At 42.6% G+C, this 20,266-nt stretch overlaps 1 protein-coding gene across 3 annotated transcripts in view; it reads left to right on the top strand.

Moving 5' to 3' along the window:
* WDR25 (WD repeat domain 25) overlaps positions 1-20,266 on the top strand; it is a 246,943-nt gene that overhangs the window by 211,623 nt on the left and 15,054 nt on the right. The window lies entirely within an intron of this gene.

A 20,266-nucleotide genomic window follows, 5' to 3' on the forward strand; every position in this document is an offset into this window, starting at 1 on the left:
TTATGTTCTTAATGTTTCAGAACTTTAATTTGGATAATAATCATGGCACAAGTTTCCAGAGATAGATGACCTTGCAAATAACATGTACTATATGACAGAAAACCATGAGAGCTTAAGATCATAAAAACATTTGTTGCAAAATCTGGAATGATGATAAAATAAATAAAAAAAATTCAAGATGCTCACCACACATTGGAAATTTTGCGATTGTATACATTGTGATTTTGTCAACATTACTTTATGGCGTGAAAATGTCATTCATGAGGATAATTGGATGACTGTTTTATGGCAAGAGCTATCATTTCTGATCTTTTGCTGTCAGATTTTTTATTTGCGCCTTTAAATCTGCTCTGTTTTTATAGGTGTCGTCTTGTTAGTAGATTAGGTAAGCCTCGTACTTCCAATGTAAACCTTACTTCACAAAGATAAATGCAGCACTTTGATTCCACACAAAATCAGCTGCTTTAATCCCATGAAAAAGGTTTAAATTCTTACTTCTGTAGGACATATTATCCTGCCTCTCATCTTTACAACTGGGCCAGATCTGTTTATCACGGTACATAAATAAAGCATGCGTGCTTGGCCTTTTCTAAGGACTGCAGACGAGGAAATGAAAAAGAAAATAAGGTTGATACCTTTTCATTGAGCTAACAATCTGATGATATCTCTTGACTAGCTTGAAGGAGCTTCACCCCTTTCGTTAGGGAAACAAAATCAGCTTGCTAACGAATATATATAGATTGCAAAGACAGATCACTGGTTTCCTTAGAAACATGCTCTTGATGTTGCTTTGTATCTCCGAGCAGTACTTGGCAGCGAAAAGGTGCGGCATATTCAAGCCCTGATGTCTTCAACCGTATTTGATGAAGTACAAGTGCGAACAAAGACAGCGGTGACTGGTGGAAAAGTTTTTGTAATTGTGCAGGTATAAAATCCACTTTAGTTTCTATGGCAGCAGCCAGCGCGTATTGATGCTCAGGGTCAATTTTAGCAAGGCGGCAGAGAGAGCTGTTACTTATTATCAAATCTCTCAAAAAGTCAAATAAGATCTTTAGCAGTGCTGAACTCAAGCCTTTGGGTTTATCATCTGAGGCAATACCGTCTGTAACAGTAATTACAATTGCCATTAAAATGTGCCAGATTAAGTACAGAAAGTTAATTTCATCTCCCAGTTGCTCTCAGTCACAGATGTCCTGCAATTCATTTAAAATGTGCTTGAAAGATTTATAAAGTAAGGAGCGTTCAGTGGCAAAAAATGAAACCTCAGGAAAATGTGCGTTCCTTCCCCCCCCCCCCCCCCCCCCCCCCCCCCCCCGCGGCACGCTTAGAAATAAGACATTTGTCATCTCGATGTATCGTTTCTTGTTTTCAATCTATTAAGAAAGTGATAGAGTGAAGAAAACTCAATTGTTCGGTTCTACCCACTAAAAATGGTCTCGTTTGCAGGCATCTTTGTACTTAAATTATTGTTACAGAGGAGAAACGTGAAGCATTAGCCATGACCAACATATCCATTAAAGCATTATTAAAGGTCTTGGCTGTTCCCAAAATAGTACAGAGAATCATTTAAAGGAAAGAATGCCCAGAAAAGTAATAACATTTGCAAGTACCTCTTGTCCCTAGATACTGTTGGCTTTCCGAAGTAAAGTGCACATTTCAACAGGTGGCCGTTCATGTTGATTGGCATAAGCTAAATTTTGTTCGACTTGATTCAGGTCTTTGAGTCTAGAGGTAGCCCTGCAGAAAAGACTTTATTTACCCAAATAAGGGACTTGAATACATATATATCCAGGCAAAATTTATTCACTGAGGTCTTGAGGTAATAAGATGGATGTAAAACATGTGTGCTGTTCTTTAGAAAAGTATAAACTCCTGATGCAGTAAGCTAATGATATGCTAATGCATGGGATTTAAAAAAAAAAAAAAAAAAAAAGCAGCCTAACCCAAAAATATGCCCACAGTCATGTTTACCACACACAAAACATGATTTATGGGCAGGGAATATGCTGTGTGCACAAATCGTGTTTTCTGCCCATAAATCCTAAATGCAGGACCCTCACATCCAAAACTCCAGATTTGGCCCCATAGACTAACACTAGCCCCAAAAACTTGACTGCACCTCTGTCCAGGAGTTAACTTGCCAGCATTAAGAAAATTTGAATTAAGCTTGATCACCTCTTGGCACTGAGGAGGAATAACTAATGCTGTGATTAACATGGGATTTCCATGGAGAAACATGTAGTTTTACTTACATTTGTGCATGCATTTTTTTTTTTTTGTTAAATTGGGAGTAAAGTTGTATGCACTGAAATGTGCATACCCATACGTACCTGATTTTGTTAAATAAAATTAATTGCCTCCTAGATTAATGGAATATGCTTCATGTATTGTGTTTCATTTGCTATATTTTATACTGTTGGAATCCACCTAGAACAGGTCCTGGTAATAGGTGGAAAACAAATTATTGTAAATAAGTAAATGTCAACCAACCCCTTTTATGTCTCTTTTCATATCTGCTGCTGCTCCCAGTAACATAATACATTATCAACTTCACTTCATTATGCATGGCCCTCCTTATCTCTTTCCCATCAGGCAGCATGACTCCTTAATGTTGTCAGTACCTGCAGTTAGTTGAAGGAAGAGTGTTAAGCATGCTGTGAATGTGAGATCAGCTTAAACTAAGGTCAAGAAGTAAAAAAAAAATGGTTGCCTACACTTCTCCACTACACTACCTCCTTCAGATATACTCAAGAGCATGTATGGGTCCTATGCCATAGAAATCAATAGAGGAAATTTTCTGTCTTTCTTTCAATTTACCACTTATTCCTGATGGATAAAATATTGATATGATTATGTAAGAACATTGCCCCGAGACTGGTCAGTCACACCCTGATATACTTTCAGGTGGTGAAAGTGAACAGTGAAGTGATCTCCTCATTATGATATTTTGGGTGTTTTTTTCCAAGTGACCCCAAATTGGCCACTAACAGAGATAGGATGCTGGGCTTGATGGATCATAGATCTGACCTGCTATGGCATTTCTAATATAGGATTCATTCACTTCCACACATATCCAGCAGAACTAAATCCCAAAGATCACAGTTATACATGTACCCATACAGGGGACTTTGCCTTAATATACAGGCATCATATAAAGTACGGGACACTTGGCCACCATGTCCGTCACCAGGAAGCAATGGTTAAAAAACACCTGCAAGTGATTCTGATAGATGGCTTCCTGACTCTTGGAAGAACCAAGCCTGTATGAATACAACTGATAGACCTAACCACATTGGGGAAGTGGGTTGGCTGATAGAAGCCGCTTTACACACTCTACATCTACTTCCAGGTATATATGTACTGGCTGTAGTCAGTCATTGATACATCTCAGGGCAGAGACCGTACTAATGCCAGTCATGTCTCCCATTACCCAATGGGAGACATCAATATCCAGACAATGCAAAGCAGTCAGCAGTTTTATATCAACATACTAGTAGTGAGGGTAGTCCATATGGGACCCTATGCACCCCTTGCAGCCGGGAAATGAGAGGTTTGGTTAGGTGATTTTTGGTCATGCATTTGTCCCTCAGTTTGTTCACCTGAAAAGTTAGAGCGCACCCTGTAAGCACCTGACAGATTTTTATTTGTTAAAAGAAAATTGTTATATATTGCCTTTGATCAGTGTCTATACCAAAACCCCCTTTTATAAAAATGGCAGTTAATAATCATGAGAAAACGTGAAGCGTACGAATGCTGGATTTTGAAACAGGGCAAGTATCAAAATTGCCCTTAGGGGGAGGGTAATTTTTAAAAGCATTTCCACAGGTAAAACAATGCTTTACCTGTGGGAATAGCCCGTTATAAACTTGCTCTTCCAATACACAGGCAAACTTCCACAAACTCAACACCATAGTAAAAAGTATCCGTCGCTTAGTCAGTGCCTAGCGGACACTGAGAGCGAGACACTCTGTGAATCAACCGCAAAGAAGGGAAATAAAGCTTACCGCGCCGCCTACTACCTACCAGGCAGAGCGAAGGGGAACCCCGGCACAGGCAAAGTTGGAACTGACAGAGATTTTGATAAAAAATACTGCAAAGATAGTTGAGCTCCACAACCACGGGATGATGGCTCCGCAGAAAAGAAGATACTGAAGGGGGGATCCCACGTAGCCGTGTGGATAGTGGCATGCTGGGCATGATCAGTGTGCCAGTCAAAGTTTCCATAACTTTGACATAAGGTTTCCGTGTCGGGCTCTATCTGATGATGTCACCCATGTGTGAAGATTAACATCCTGCTGTCCTAGAAGAACACCTGTTACAGGTAAAAGCAACTCTGCTTTTCATTTTCAGAAGTATGAGCAAAACTTTTCCTGCACACAAATTAGCAGATCTACCGATAAGTGTGGTAGAATAAAATTTTCAATGCAAAATTATGCATGTACTTTCCCTTTGCAAATTATCCCATCAAAACTACATGTATTCATTTGCACCTGCTAATATGTGCACATAGGGGTAGATTTTCAAAGGGGTACGCGTGAACCCCCCGAAAACCTACCCCAAACCCCCCCTGCGCGTGCCGAGCCTATTTTGCATGGGCTCGGCAGCGCGCGCAAGCCCCGGGGCGTGCATGGAGGAGCGTGTCGGGGGGGCGTGCCGGGAGTGACGCGGCATTTCGGGGCATGTCCGGGGGCGTGGTTCTAGCCCGGGGGCGTTCCGGGGTGTGACAGCGGCCCCTGGACCAGCCCCCGGACCGGAACATGGAGCGCAGCAGCCGGCCCGGCGCTCGCAAAGTTATGCCTGCTTCCGGCAGGCGTAACTTTCGTGATAGAGGTAGGGGGGAGGTTTAGATAGGGCTGGGGGTGGGGTGGGTTAGGTGGGGGGAGGGCGAAAGAAAGTTCCCTCCGAGGCCGCTCCGATTTCGGAGCGGCCTCGGAGGGAACGGAGGCAGGCTGCGCGGCTCAGCACGCGCAGACTGCCGATTTTGGGCAGCCTTGCGCGCGCCGACCCCAGATTTTAATGGATATGCGCGGCTATGCGCGTATCTATTGAAATCCCGCGTACTCTTGTTCGCGTGTGCGCAGATTTATAAAATATGCCCCATAGTTTTTTTCAGCAAAATCGAAGGTCAATTTTAAAAAGAGATATTTGTGCAAAAAGAGCCACATACACTTGCACATGACCCATGTGCATGGATCGTGTATTTTTGTTTTTCAATTTATTTATTGGCATTTATAAATCAAAGTACATATACAATAATTTGTACTAAGTTTTAAATAGAAATAATAAAGAAATAACATGCAGAAACAATATGAAATCAAAGGATATTTGTTAACCATTACGGAATAAGAAAATTTGTAAGGGAAGCAAAGAAAAAAAAGGAGATTATAAGGAAACTAAAAAGAAAAAGCCATAGCTTTGAATTATGCTGCTATCTAAACTACATATAAGCTTTTTTGATCCACCAAGGGGACTGGAGAAGATGTTACAACCTTCCTTGTACCAATAAAAGATCTAAGCTGTTCAGGAGAGAAGAAGATATAGCAGAATGATAAATAACACAACATTTACAGGGGTAACGAAGTATAAATGTAGCACCGATTTCCAGTCCTTCCTGTCTCAAAAGAAGAAAATCTCTTCTCCGCTCCTGAGCAATTCTCAAAAGGTCAGGAAAAATACAAATGGCCTGCTCATGAAAATTAGAATTAAGATTACGAAAATAGAAAGACATTATTTTACTTAGATCTCCATCAATAAAAAAAGAAACAAGTAGGGTGGCATGATCTATAATTTCATAACCAGATGACTCAATAAATTGAGTAACATTTAAGGAAGGAGAAGAAGCAGAACTAAAAGGAGAAGGCAACCCTCCCCCCCCCCTTATTTATAGAAGGCAGAGAGTCCGGTGAAATTTTTAAGACACCTATAAATTATCTCCGCAAAGTCATGATAGGAAGTTCCCCCATTACTTTAGGAAATTTAAAAAAATGGAGATTCAGACAGCAAGAGGAATTTTCCAGGAACTCAACCCTTCTAGAAATGATGTTCCGTTCTTGAACTAATTGAGCTTGAATAGTAGTCACCTTGGTCAAATCTTGCTGAATTGAAGAAAGTTTATTCTCATGATCACCCAGCTTAACCTCATGCATGCTCACCAAGGGATCTAATTTCGCCACAAATGGATCCAGCTTATGACTTGAAATAGGGCCTGGCCAGCTTGAGACATCAGTTCCCATAGGGAAAATAAAGTTACCTCTGCAGGCTTCTTAGGAGGAGAAAAATGTTCAGTCAATGGTTGAGGCAAGGAAATATCATGATCTGAGGTTATACGCAACATGGCTGCTCCCAGATTCTCCGAAGAAATTAATGAGGAAGCCAGCATTGGAATCATATCTTGCCCTCCCGAAGATGAAACGCTGGACATGAGACCTTCAGCATCCACCTCCCTTTCCGGCAGCAGACCATCATCATTCTGCACTTCAGCAGTTGGAAAGAAGCAACATCCAGGAGCCGGCAGAGAAGCTTGCGGGAAGGGGCTGAGGGAAACCTCCTCCCTTGAAGAGGTCAACGATCCTCTGTTGACTCTCGCACCGGGACCTCCACCACCCGATCCAGGAGCAGGAGATGAGAATGAGGTAATAAACTGTTGTCCTTCAAGGTAAGAGGTCTCCGGGTGGTAGGACCCTTACCTTCCCTTTATGTATAGGAGCCATGGAAGGCAATAAGGAAAAAAGAAAAGCAACAGGACAAGAACAGCAGGAGTCGGCATCTCAAATCAAGCAGCCATCTTGCTAGAGTATTTTATAAAGACTTCATAAACCTTTCCAAATGTGTGTGCACGGGCAAAGTTGTGCGCCTAAAAAAATGGCGGACCATGTGTGTTCCTGGCAAGGCCAACATTTACGCATAGAAATTGCTACTTTAAAACCTTCCAAAGTAACACAGGCAAGTCTCTTACTTGCATAGACTTATACCTGCTAATTATCTGGCGTGAGAATAAAAATGTCTGTTACCAAATACTGATTGGGTGAGGGGTGTGGGTAAACGGAGGCTGAAGAACCAGGAGGGTATCGATGGACTATGCACACTGGTGGCTGAGTTTGTAAAAATATGTATTTTGCATCGTGCACGCGCATTTTCGTGCACAATATAAAATGCATGCATTTATGGGCGTGCTTGAGCATGTTTTTAAAAACTTTTTTAACAATTTTTATTGAGAAGAATATATAACTGAACATACAGTAAGCCTCAGCAGTCGGATACAGCCATAATATGATCTACAAGAAGAATACAAACTGTAGTATTAACATGATTCGAAAACTAGCCCAAAACTCTCTTCCCTTTCAATTAGTCCGACCACCCCCATCCCCATTCCCTTCCCTCATCACAATCCCAGCAAACATGATAAAACAAGTATATATTTCACACACTTCGTCTCGCTGAAATACCAAAACGAGTCAGATACCACTAGTCTATTCTGGCCCTTCCCTCTGTGCGCAATTGGGGTCCAAGTCCATCTGACATAACAACAACATTATAAGCCCTCTCCCATCACCCTAAGTGTTTCATCATCACTGTCCAGATTCTATAGAACTTGGGTAAAGTATCTCGTCGTATAGCCGTCAGTTTTTCCATATATTGAATTTGTCTCAGCTTAGTATGTAGTTGAGAGATGCGGGGAGTATCAGAAGATTTCCACTGGGCGGCTCCCAGCTGGCGGGCCGCAGTTGTTATAAATATGAACAACGCCTGCCTCTCATCAGCCAATTCCAGGTAAGGGAGCCCTAATAGCCAAAGCTCCATCTGTAAAGGGACCCGCACCCCCAAAATGCTCTCAGTAAGCCTTTGACATTCCTCCCAGTACTATCTGATTTTAGGACATTGCCACCACATATGTATGAATGTGCCAGTTTGAGAACACTGCCTCCAACAGAGGGGGGAGCCAGTCTAGCAGGGGAATAATGCCACCGATACAAGAGTTTATATCGATTCTTTATCATTGTCGCTGGCTTCTGAAAGCACTCCTCCCATTGGTCCCTCCCCCATGGGATCCCCAAATCTTTTTCCCACGCCACCAAATGGGTTGCTGTCGCCTGTTTACCAGAGATAAGCAGTTGGTTTGAGTATGTTTTAAAGTTATCCTCTATATGTGCATACTTTTGAAAATGCAAACACATGTATGCACCTAAAAATCCATTCCAAACCCTACCCCCTAGGAATACCTCTTCTCACTGCAGAGTGGGTGGGCAATTTTATAAAAGGACATTTCAGCAGGTAAAGCAATATTTTACCTGTTGAAATGACTTTGAAAATGATGTTACTGGTGTCTACAGCAGGTACACTGCATGCATAACCCCTAAAGATTGAGGCCCTTAAGGACGTAGTGTAGAGCTGTTCCTTTTAGTAGGAAGAAATCATTGACATTTATTTATTTATTTATTTATTTATTAACTTTTATTTACCGACATTCGTGAAGCACATCATGCCGGTTTACAATGAACTCAGGTGGGAGATACAGTATAACAATATGACAATAAAACAGTATGATATTACTAACGCAAGAGCAGAAAACAAACTAAAAACAAAATACAACAAAATAAACAATAAATGAATTTAGGGATCTATGTGCAAAGCTGCTTTAAAATCAGTCGTTAGCACAAGTTAACTTGCCGATTTTAACATGAGCGTCATCTGCCAATTTAACACTTGATATACTATAGGGCTTAAAAGGGTTAAAAGTGTTAATACACCTGTCTACTAGCAAATACTTCGTTTTTAGATGATTGACCAAGGGACCTGGCTGTATCAGGTGGCTTTCACTTAAGTGTTCTTGTTCTCTTCTGGTTTGATGTCATTTAATCTTTGCTTGATGTGCTTGTTTTTATCTGGTTGGATTTTATTTGGTATCATAATTTTGTTGTTTGTGATGTAACTGCTTTTGCCATTTTTATGTTTTATTTTGTGGTTTGTCCACTGGTTGTTAAACCTTTGATGATTATTCTCACCCTGAGCACCTGTACGGAAAAGCAAGTTCTATATTAAAATATATAAAATACATGGAATTTGAAAAGCATGCTTTAGTGCCTCCAGTAAAGTGTCTACGTTACCGTTGGCAGTAATGCCAGACCTGATCAGGGCACTGACCTTCCCTAGAGTGCCAAGGTAGGGTCTCCAAGGCACTAATGTTCTCCCGCACATAACAGGCAAAGCTGCACATAAGGTTAGCTTTGTACCATTTTGGACAGTGGAGCCAGCGGGGCAGGACAGAGCCATGCTGTCTCCTGCCTCCATCTTCAATGTACAGACTTTGGATGGGGGTAGATGAAGGGGGAAAAGAGTTGAAAAGTGTGGAGGGGAGGACACTGTGACCTTTGGATACTCTTCACTGGCAGTCTGGGGAGGGTAGACATAGGGACCTTTGAGCCCCTTTGTCTTAGTCTTGAGAGGATGTAGAGTTGGCCGACCACGCAGATGCGTAAGTCTACTGAGGCAAACAAACAAATATAACTACATCTCAAGCAGTGTAGTTAAGTTTTGGCGGTTCCAGTGGGATAGTGCAAATTCTATTACTTTACAGGATTTGTGCTAACTCATTAATTATTTGTGAGCTGTTTAGCATGCATTTGAATGCTATGCAGTTCTTTAAAAAAAAAAATTGTAATCAGCATTGTGGAAGTGGCTGGGCTGATTAAGACGGCAGCTGGTAGCAATAGCAGGAGTGAAATAGCATTTCTTAAAGTCTATATTATTGCAGAAGCTTTCTGTGTGGTGTTATAGATGGGCATTTCTATAATAAGGGCTCTCTTTAAAATGGTTTGAGTTGTAGTATTATCAGCTATTAAATCTACTTTTGTTTATTTGGATTGCAGTCTTCAGTACATTGAGAGTGCGCGAGCGCCTCAAGCCCTGAATCACTTTGCCTTAGCAGAAAATAGTTTCATTAAATTGCTGCAGGGAGGGGGGAGATGTTGGCATTAGTAGCTGAATACTGAATGAATCTGCTTTTGAAAACAGCTCAGAAGCGTTTCAACAGAAATTGTGAACTGTTTTGCGTACACAAAGCAGATTTTTATTATCAGAAATGAACAAACCTCAATAAACAAATCAAAGATTTGTTAACCAGCCAAAGACAAGCCCTCACATGCACATTCCAGGAATGAATGCTTTAGAATGAAATTAGAATAATTAGCATGAGAGGCCATTAGCAAGGCATTGCAAAAGATGGATTCAGAGTCCTTAAACATATGTACACAATGCAAAGCAGAAAATACAGGTAGCTAATTAAGCGTCTGTGCACTATTGGATGTTAACCTTATTGCTCACGTTAAGCATGTGTTAACTAACAGCCATGTATGATGTACTTTGTCGTGCACTATTTGTGTTTGCCTTAGCATTATCTCCAGATCTCCAGCAGTAAACTTGAATACTTGTCTGTGAATCCCAAGAAAAAAATATTGTGGGAAATGCTGTGCACTGCCATATGGAAGGTCCCCAGTTTGGCCCCCAAGCTGGATCTTCTGTACTGAGGGTCGGCTGGGATTGCGGATTCTGTGGAGGGGGGGGGGGGGGGGGGGGGGGGAGGGGATGTAGTTGGGAATTAAGGCTCATGGTACCAGATATCAGCCATGGTTCCAAATGAGCTGGAAGTACAAAGGAGCTGGAGGAAACTATTGATCAAAAAATATATATTATAATGGCCTCAGGCGTTAATACTGGATGTACTCTCTAGTATTGATATTTAAGTTGGTTAATGTGGGCTATCTAATGCCAGAACAATAACTTTATTTCAGGTATTAATGTGTGCTCCAGATGCCCCCATCCTGAAACAAACAAAAAAAACTTGTACACTGATTCTTTGCCAGTAGGAGGGAACCAAATGCAAATGGTGGTGTTGACACGCTGATCTGCATGCTAGATTCACAGAATGAGTCAAGCCAGGAATGACGTGACGCTTTTTATCTGTAGATCACATCACATTCAGAATTGTGAATACGTTATTTCAATTATAGAGTGGGGGGTGTCCCAAAAACTGTGCTTACTGTTAGACATCGGTGTCCGCACAAACACTGCATGTGATGTCAGAGCACATGGTAGAAAAGGTTTGACACTCTGCAGTGGAAGGTGTCATGAGTTTACCACACCTCCTGTGTCTTTGTGGCTCAGAGATATTCAAGCCTCTCCTTCAAAGAGAGAGGCTCTTTAGGTTTATCTTTCCAAGAGGTGAGGTCAATTCTTTGGGAGCATCTTTCTTAAGAGAGAGGTGCTGGAGGGTGGTCACTCAGTTGGGAGAGGACTACCAGCCTGTCATCCTTTCCTGGGAAAGGTGACTGCGACCCAAGGTCTGGATGCCCGGATCTTCAGGACTGGGGAGATCTGGTCTTAGGATGCAAGGGTAGATTCCTGAGAACTGCTGAGGATTCAAGAGAGAGGTCTCTAAGAAGAGGAGAGTAAAGGCATTTGGGTCATGCTGGTCAGACCAGGGGCCATTGAGCCCAACATCCTGCCTCCAGGAGTGGCCAGTTAAGCTCCATAATTCCTATTCTGCCAAAGTGGGATTTCTTTGGAGGTTGGAGAAAGAGGATTTCTGCTTAACAGGGGAAGGTCTCACGAGTTGCTGTCTGAGGAAAGCATCAGGGAGAGGTTTGTCTGCTGTTTAATATTGCAAGGGAGAGTCAGAGAGATACATCCAGATGAGCAGGTACCAGGAGAAGTGCCTGACCCAGAGTTGCCTACCTGTTAGGGTGTGAAGCATTTGCTCTTACTTGAGGTTGTGACTTCTTTGTTTGTGGTACTGACTGGTGTACTGACTCTTAGTGTACTGGCTGTGGATTTTGTTTCCTGCAATCAAGTGATCAGTAAAGAATTTTATTGTTTGAACAACAGCTATCTTGTGGAGTGGTTTTATTTTTTATTATCATTATTATTATTATTTTTTACTGGACATGTTTACAGAGGAGCATCAAGTGGGGGAAAAAACCCCCTTAAGAGCTTTGAAGACTGACCCTTTTAACTTAAGAGCTTAGGTGCAATCCTGGTCCACGACCTCTCCCATGAGCTTACATGCAGAAGAAGCTGATTAAGGGGCTATACAAATGTAATCTTTATCTCTTTTTTCATATCAAATTTTGGTTAGGGTATATGTTAACAGAGATTTATTTATTTATTTTTTTAAATTTCAGATTCTTTTTGCGATCCCTTATCAATGCTGTGGATAGCTCCAGGGCTATTTTTTTCTGCTGATACTAAAGGTGGTACTTAGTTCTGGCACCTTTTTTTTCCCCTCTGCATCAACAGGAAATGGCAGAAGGGAAGGTGCTGATTAGGGAGCAGGGGACCTCTTCTTTGCTCTGTTCTATCTGCTCCTGCAGGCTTTTGCTTGAGAGGATAAGGCATGGCATTGGCCAGCAGACTTGGGTCACCAGCTTTGTGAGCCCGTGACCAGGGACATTTCAGAACAGCCCCCAGAACTTGGCAATTCCTCATACTATTAGCCGTTCTATACTCTTTATCATTGTAATTACTGTTATTAGCACTATTATGTAATTCTTTTTCGTATTCTCCTTTTAACCACTTTAAGTATTACCTTGGCAACACATGAACAAATTTTGTCTTGACTGTAAAGTCTCCTGAATCTAATCCTTTGAAAAACACCTATGGGGAGGAAGAGGAGAAAGAGAGAAAAGCACCAGTGGTGCCTCTTTCTTTTTCAACCTTCTGCCCCCCCCCACTGGTGCTTTTCCCATGCCAAGAAAATAACGGAGGCCCAGGGGATAAAAGCGCTGCTCTCTTATGCCTCCTGTCATCAGGAGGTGGGGGAATGATCATGCTGTGACTGAACCCTACAGCCAGTTGCAGGGAGCAGGGCTACCACGGAGGGGTGTGTGGGGGGGGGGGAGGCAATGAGCACTTGCTCTGATTTCCCCCACCCTCCCTTCAATGACAGCTTTACATCTGATACCAGCACCTTCATTTCTAGAAAAAAAAGCACCGAATAACTCAAAACATTGACTTACTATTTTCTCAAGTCTGCTGCTTCTTTTTGATCCTGTTCTGAGACCTTTTCTCTCTCTTTTGTTTTTACAGTTATTTAGGGATAAAACATGTAACTTTTTTATGGCCTTACCCCATATTCTTTAGAAAACTTTCTTCCTGTGGTCATTGTTCAGCTATTTGCTCTCTCTGTTCATGCTTTACTTGTGATGTCTGCATAGGGTTCTGATGAGGGTATGCACTGTGGCCCCTACAGTGGTGGGAGTGGCTAAGGACAATAGGAGGTTCTCCTAGGACAAGCAGGATGGTTGTCCTCCCAGATGGGTGATGACATCAGATGGAGACTGGCACAGAAAACCTTTGTCAAAATTTCTAGAAGCTTGGACTGACACACTTCGCCTCGCTTTGCTTCGCCTGCTGGGCCACATGGCAGTCTTTGTTCATGTTACCCCGCTAGCCCATCTCTGCATGCACAGAGCACAATGGGCATTGTGCTCTCAATGGCAGCAGGTATCCCAAGACCCTCAAGGCCCATGTCTCCATCAGGCAACCTCTGACGACCTCTCTATCATGGTGCGAGAGTCTCCAATCTGGAGTTTCCTTCCAGGCTGCCCCACCTCAAATAGTACTTACCACTGATGCCTCTCCCCAGGGCTGGGGTGCCCAAGTGGACAACCTCCACCCGCAGGGTCAATGGACTGCTCAAGAAGCTGTGTCAGATATACTTATTGGAGCTTCGGCAATGCGTTATGCGCTTTGGGCGTTCCATGACTGCTTGTCCCACAAGTCGGTCTTGATCCGTACGGACAATCAGGTCGCGATGTGGTACATCAACAAGCAAGGAGGCATGGGATTTCTCCTCCTTTGCCAGGAGGCCATAGAGATCTTGTTTTGAGCTCTGTCACAAGGGATGTCCGTGCAGGCTACATACCTGCCTGGGTCACTGAATGTAATGGCGGACTGTCTAAGCTGCTCCATTCACCCACACGAGTGATTGCTGGACCAGAAATTGGCAGTCCGGATCTTCCACCTGGGGGAAACTCCAGATGTGGACCTGTTCGCCTCCCCATTCAACTGCAAGGTGAGCAATATTTGCTCCCTTTTCAGAGCATACGGCCGTCCACTCGCCAGTGCCTTCACCCTTCATTGGAGCACGGGTCTCTTCCACTTCTTATGAAAACTCTCCTGAAGCTCCAGCAGGACCAGGGGACCATGATCCTGGTAGCGCCTCACTGACCCAGGCAGGTCTGGTTTCCTGTCCCCTGTCGATCAGGAATCCCATCCACCTGGGGACTGTGCCCAATCTGATAACACAGAATCAGGGCACCCTGCGCCATCCAAACCTCCTGGCGTTAGCCTTAATGGCTTGGATGTTGAGCGCCTAGTCCTTCAACCACTGGCTCTCTCAGACAGTGTCGCCCAGGTGCTGGTAGCTTCCAGGAAGCCTTCCACCAGGAAGTCTTACAAGTTGAAGTAGAAAAGGTTCTTAGTGTGGTGTGCAGGGCATGGATTAGATCCATTTACTTGCCCACTTTCCAAGATCTTGGACTACTTGTGGCACCTTTCCGAGGCCGGACTTAAAACCACCTTGGTGAGAGTCCATTTGAGCGTGATTAGTGCTTACCATCGGGGTGTTTCTGGTACACCCATCTCAGTTCAGCCTATTGTAAGTCGCTTCAGCGGGGCCTGCTGCAGCTAAAGCCACCTCTGCGGCCCCCTGTGGTTTCCTGGGATTTCAACATGATACTGGCACGGCTCATGCATCCTCCTTTTGAGCCTATGTGCACCTGTGAGCTGAAATTCCTCACCTGGAAGGTCCTCTTCCTGGTGGTGGATACTTCGGCTCGCAGAATAAGCGAGCTTCAGGTCTCGGTGTCATACCCACCCTACACAAAATTTTTTCATGATCGTGTGGTCTTCCATATGCATCCCAAGTTCCTGCCTAAGGTTGTGACTGATTTTCACCTTAATCAGTCCATTGTGTTGCCCATCTTTTTTCCAAGACCCCCATTCCCATCAGGGATAACGGACTCTACATATGCTAGATTGCAAGAGAGCTTTGGCCTTCTACTTAGAACGCTCAGCAGCCCATAGACAATCCAACCAGCTGTTAATTTCTTTCGATAACAGGCTGGGGGTCAAGGTGGGTAAACTGACCTTATCCAACTGGCTGGCAGATTGCATCTTATTCTGCTACGCACAATCAGGCCTTCAGCTAGAAATCTGAGTTAAAGGGTTATGAGGGCTATGGCGGCATCGGTGACCCACTTACTGAGTGGTCCCTGTTGCTGAGATCTGCAGGGCTGCGATGTGGAGCTCCCACACATGTTCGCTGCCTATTACTGCTTGGACAAAGATCGTTGACAAGATGGGAAATTCGGCCAATCTGTCCTGCACAATCTCTTCCAGAATTAAACCCAACTCTTCCTACCTAGGGCCGTCGACTTGAGGCCAGGCTATCTGTCTCCCTACCTTCCAACAGTACCTCAGTTGTTTTTGTGCCCATTGGGACCTTGTTCAGCACATGTTGGTCTTTATTGTTGCCAGGAACAGCCTGGAGCTTGGTATTCACCCATCTGTGAGGACTGCCATCCTGCTTGTCCTAGGAGAAAGTGAAGTTGCTTACCTGTAACAGGTGTTCTCCTAGGACAGCAGAATGTTAGTCCTCAGGAAACCCACCCGCCACCCCAAGGAGTTGGGTTTTTCCTGTGTTTTTGAAATTTTATTCATTCACTCGTATTTTGCTAGGTTACGAGACTGAAGGGGGACCTCGCGTGGATGCGCAGATAGTGGCATGCTGGGCGTACTCAGTGTGCCAGTCAAAGCTTCTAGAAACTTTGACAAAAGTTTTCCGTGTCGGGCTCCATTTGATGATGTCAGCCATCTATGATGATTTACATCCTGCTGTCCTAGGAGAACACCTGTTACAGGTAAGCAACTGCGCTAGCTTTCAAATACAAATTCTTATCAGAATGAAATAAAATTTTTAGCCAAAAAAAGAGGGAGGTTTCATGTATTTTTTATTTTTTTAGCTTAATTGCAAGCTGAATATTCTGAGACATGTTTTACTTGTCCTGTTACTTTATGATATTGTACAACATGGTGCTTAGAAGTTAAGGTGAACTAGGTCATTTGATGGGTATAAGTTTTCCAGTTCTATGTAATAATAAATGAATACCAAAATAATCAGTTGAAAAATAATAATATGCAAAAGAATTAAAACCAAGATACAGAAGTCAGTTCAAACAAGGTCCACATGTTAGATAGAAAAAGGTAAATATAAAAATAAAAAACAAATCACGCTAGCTACCACACATCAAATCAGAAATCCTGAATTTAATGCATTGTATTTTTTCTAGACACTATATATATGCCATAGATAATATAATGCTGAATACAACATTAGCAAAATTCTTGTTTTTTTGGGGTTTTTTTAAATGAAAATCAATCCAGAATAACTTTACAAGGTTATGAGCAAATTTTAAAATCTTCTACGCATTTAAAAGGGAATATATTAGATTAGATTTGTATTCTAGATGAGATTTTGAGTTACTGTGGGATTGACAATGTTGTTAGCACAAGGATGGCTTGGTCAGCTCATTATTTACTTTCATTTGTTATCCCATTATAGCAGCTAGTTGTGGCTGATTTTCAAACTGTTTTTCGATTTAGAGATAAATTTAACAGTGGAACATTTTCAGAATGTAATTTCAGATTATCGCTGTACTTTCAGAAGAATTGAAGCTGAAGGAACTTGTAAATGAGTAGAACCTTACTTTATCAATGTCAATAAATCAAAGTGCACCAATTAAGGAAAGGCAACTTACGGACATTAAATCAGCCTCATGGTTTTCACCTGAGCTTTGTCTGTTGTAAAGAAAGGGGAGGAAGTTTGAAAAAATTTGGGGATATTCTAGGAAAGAGGTGGATTTGAGAACCTACAAAATTCATCTACAATATTACAGTTTAAAAATTAGGGAGGCTAGACATAGTTTATTATGATAAACAGATCAGTTTGATTGAAAATCAGCCTAAAATGTTGTGAGAACTGGTTAATGAATTGACAAAGTCTAAGAACCCTCCAAAAATTCCTGTAATACAGATGCCAAGTTGAAATTAATTTGCTGTGCTACATATTACAAGAATAAGAGAGCTACAATCCAAAATGAACTGCAAAACAGTAATTGGGAGTTGGATTTTAGGACTACCAATATGGTATCATTAAATGTAGTCGTATTTGACATAGTGACAAAGTAATGACGGCAGAAAAGGACCAAATGGTCCATCTAGTCTGCCCAGCAATTTTCTTATGGTAATAACTACCACTCCGTGCAGTTTACTCCCAAGCTTTGTATTAAGCTTTATCTAGACGTTATCTACTCCTCTGATTACCTGGACAGCATGGATACCAACTCTAACATGTGGACTAACTCTAATCCGAACTATCTCTAGTCCGGAATTTGTTATTTCTCCTTTTAACTTAACTTTATCTTTTTTCTTCCAGCTTCCTAAGCTTCCAAGTTCACGGTCCTCGTTTAATGTAACTTTGTTTCTTCCTTTACCTAGTTATTTTTACCCCTGTTCGATGTAAACCGTCCTGATATGGTATTTAACCATGAAGGTCGGTATAGAAAAATGTTAAATAAATAAATAAATAAATAAATAAATAATATTTACAGTCAAAACCAAGCAACTGTCTAACCGATAACAAAATTACTGCTAGCAACATTTTTATTTAGTGAGCAGCCTACCTGATAATTTAAAAGATGCTGCTGTTTGAACGTGCTTTGCTTTTGGACTTGGCCGTAGAAGTAGTCCTGTGCTTTTCCCCTAATGTCTGTGTATCTGTGTAAAAGCTGGGGCCCAGCATTGGCTGTCATTTGAATCCTATTCCCTTCTCCCTCCTCCATCCAAGCAGAGAGCAATGTTGCAATTGCATCAGAAACATCGAGGCTAATTGGTTAAGGGTAGTAATCCCCACGCCTTCTGTTAAGGGTAGTAGTAACTACCACTCCGTGCAGGTTATCCCCTGCACATAGAAACGATGGCAGAAATGGACCATGAATTGGTGTCGCCCCCTTCCCAGTTGACCCAAGCCCCAGTCCCCACCCTGCCCCCCCAAAATACACTACAAACAACAGAGACTGTTATTTGCTTTGAAACAAGTATGGCGACAGCTTAATTAACATTAGCAATGGAAAGAACTATATAAACAGCCCTACCTTGACGCCACGAGCATAAGCTCTCCTGAGCCCACACGCTCTATGGGGGCACTGCAGACCCATTTTCACACACCCCTTCCCGGAAAGGTTACCCCCTCTAATGGGGTGGCTGATCTCAGTGTTGGGGGCACGACAGGCCTGTGCCATGGCTGCCGACCGACAGGGCATTTTTTTAAACAGAGGGGAGGGCAGAGAAGTAGTCACCTGAGTCATAGAAAGGGGCGAAGGCAGTGATGCCCAGCTATAGCGCCAAGCCCTGATACACAGCAAACTTTCTGCTCTCAATCCCCTTTATTTATCACATGTATGGATAAAAAAATAATGTAAAGCAAACTGGGGAGGTTCAAACTTTCTCATTCTTTTTTTTTTTTTCTTTTTTTGGTAGCTCCTAAATAAAAGGGGATTCGGGCTGAAAATTGATCAGGCTGAAAACCAATGTGTATCTGGCCGACCAAAAAGCCCAGGCCACAGACACGCACAGCTGGCTAGCCACAGTGATCCAAGAGGGAGAGATTGCCAAGCCACCAGCATTTAAACCCCCTCCCAGGGCAGGACTTCCCCCCAGCGCTGGCTGCCAGCCAGTCCAGCGTTCTCCAGATGGCACTGATGTCATCACGCCGCCACGAAGGATGACAGATGTTCCTAGTGAACATCGGGGCCGCCCACATGGCATCGGCCGTATTGGAGGGCCAGTCTGGGGGGGGGGGTGTTCAGGGAGGGAAGGAATGAACCGCGCACCCGGTGCTCCCCCCCCTCCCCCCAGCAATGCTGACATGGCTTGCCGACAGGGTTCCCCTGAAACCACCCACATCGCACCCAGGCCCCGCCAGCACTGCGACAGGCTGATAAGTGGCAGAGACCCCCTTGAGGGGGAATTTTACATGATGGTGATGGTGGGGGAGGGGGGGTTAATTTGGGCCGCTGGTGGCCTTTAAACTTCAGTGCTGGAGTATCGGGAAGCGTGTTAACGCATCCTGATGCTCTGGGAAATGTTAGCTACCACTCCTGAGTGGCAGCTAACTTTTCCGGCAAATAACATGACTTGTGTTATTTAAGGCAAGCCGCCTTAATTCATTTGCATGAAATTATGTAGGAATGAGCTGCTTTGCATGCATTTGCTAATTTTATGCACGCAAAACATCTCATTTCAATAAGGGGCGGGTTTTTAAGTAAAATATCACATGATATTGCCGTGGTAAACACTGATTGTCATGTGTTATATGCTTCTGACTGCTTAGTAAATATACCCTATATATAGAACCCTATGACTATTTTATTTCTAAGTTTAGGATTGCATTTTATCATATAAAATTATTGTATCATCTTTATTATGGTGTAATTTGCTGTGACCTTTAAAAAAAAAAAAAAAAAAAAGAAATACTGCATTTTACTGGAAATTGACAGTTTACACGTTTTTTGGGGCATACTGTATACAGAATAAACATATGATTTTGGAAGGGAAATCAGTAGCTTAGTCCCTCGGCCTTCACAGGAGTACTTGTCTCTAATGGTTTTCATTATAAATTCCAGCAGCTTGATAGTTTACTGACCTGAAAATACTGGAAAAAAAATCAATAAAGGTCTATTTGTTCCTTTGTGGGAATGGAGTGGCAATAGATCAAATGTGGCTCATTCATCAAGTATAACCCTTAAGTGTTTTTTTTTCCTAAACAGACATTGATTTGCTTAGCAGCTTTTCAGCTGCTGCAGCCATTGATGTAGCATGGGGGAAACATATAACCCCTGGGTTAGCAGCTTGGCTGGATATGAGAGGAGGCGGGCTGGGTTAGTGGTTAAAAACATTGGGGTCTCATTTAGCAGAAGTCTTGGGGGCATGAGCTCAAGATTCCTTTTTACCACTAAATTCTTTTTTTTTTTTTTTTTTTGACCCTGGGGAAGTCGTCGTATCTCTGTCTGTCTCTGGGACCCAGTGAAAAAGAAGGCATTTGTCTACATTTATCTTTTGCTGTCAGTACATTTAAGAAAAAAAACAACCCCAAAACAAAACACAACTTTCTCTCTAGCATTTCACAGTGCTCTTGCATATTATTCCAAAT

This window comes from Rhinatrema bivittatum, chromosome 4 (genome assembly GCF_901001135.1).
Source record: "Rhinatrema bivittatum chromosome 4, aRhiBiv1.1, whole genome shotgun sequence".
Lineage (NCBI taxonomy): Eukaryota > Metazoa > Chordata > Amphibia > Gymnophiona > Rhinatrematidae > Rhinatrema > Rhinatrema bivittatum.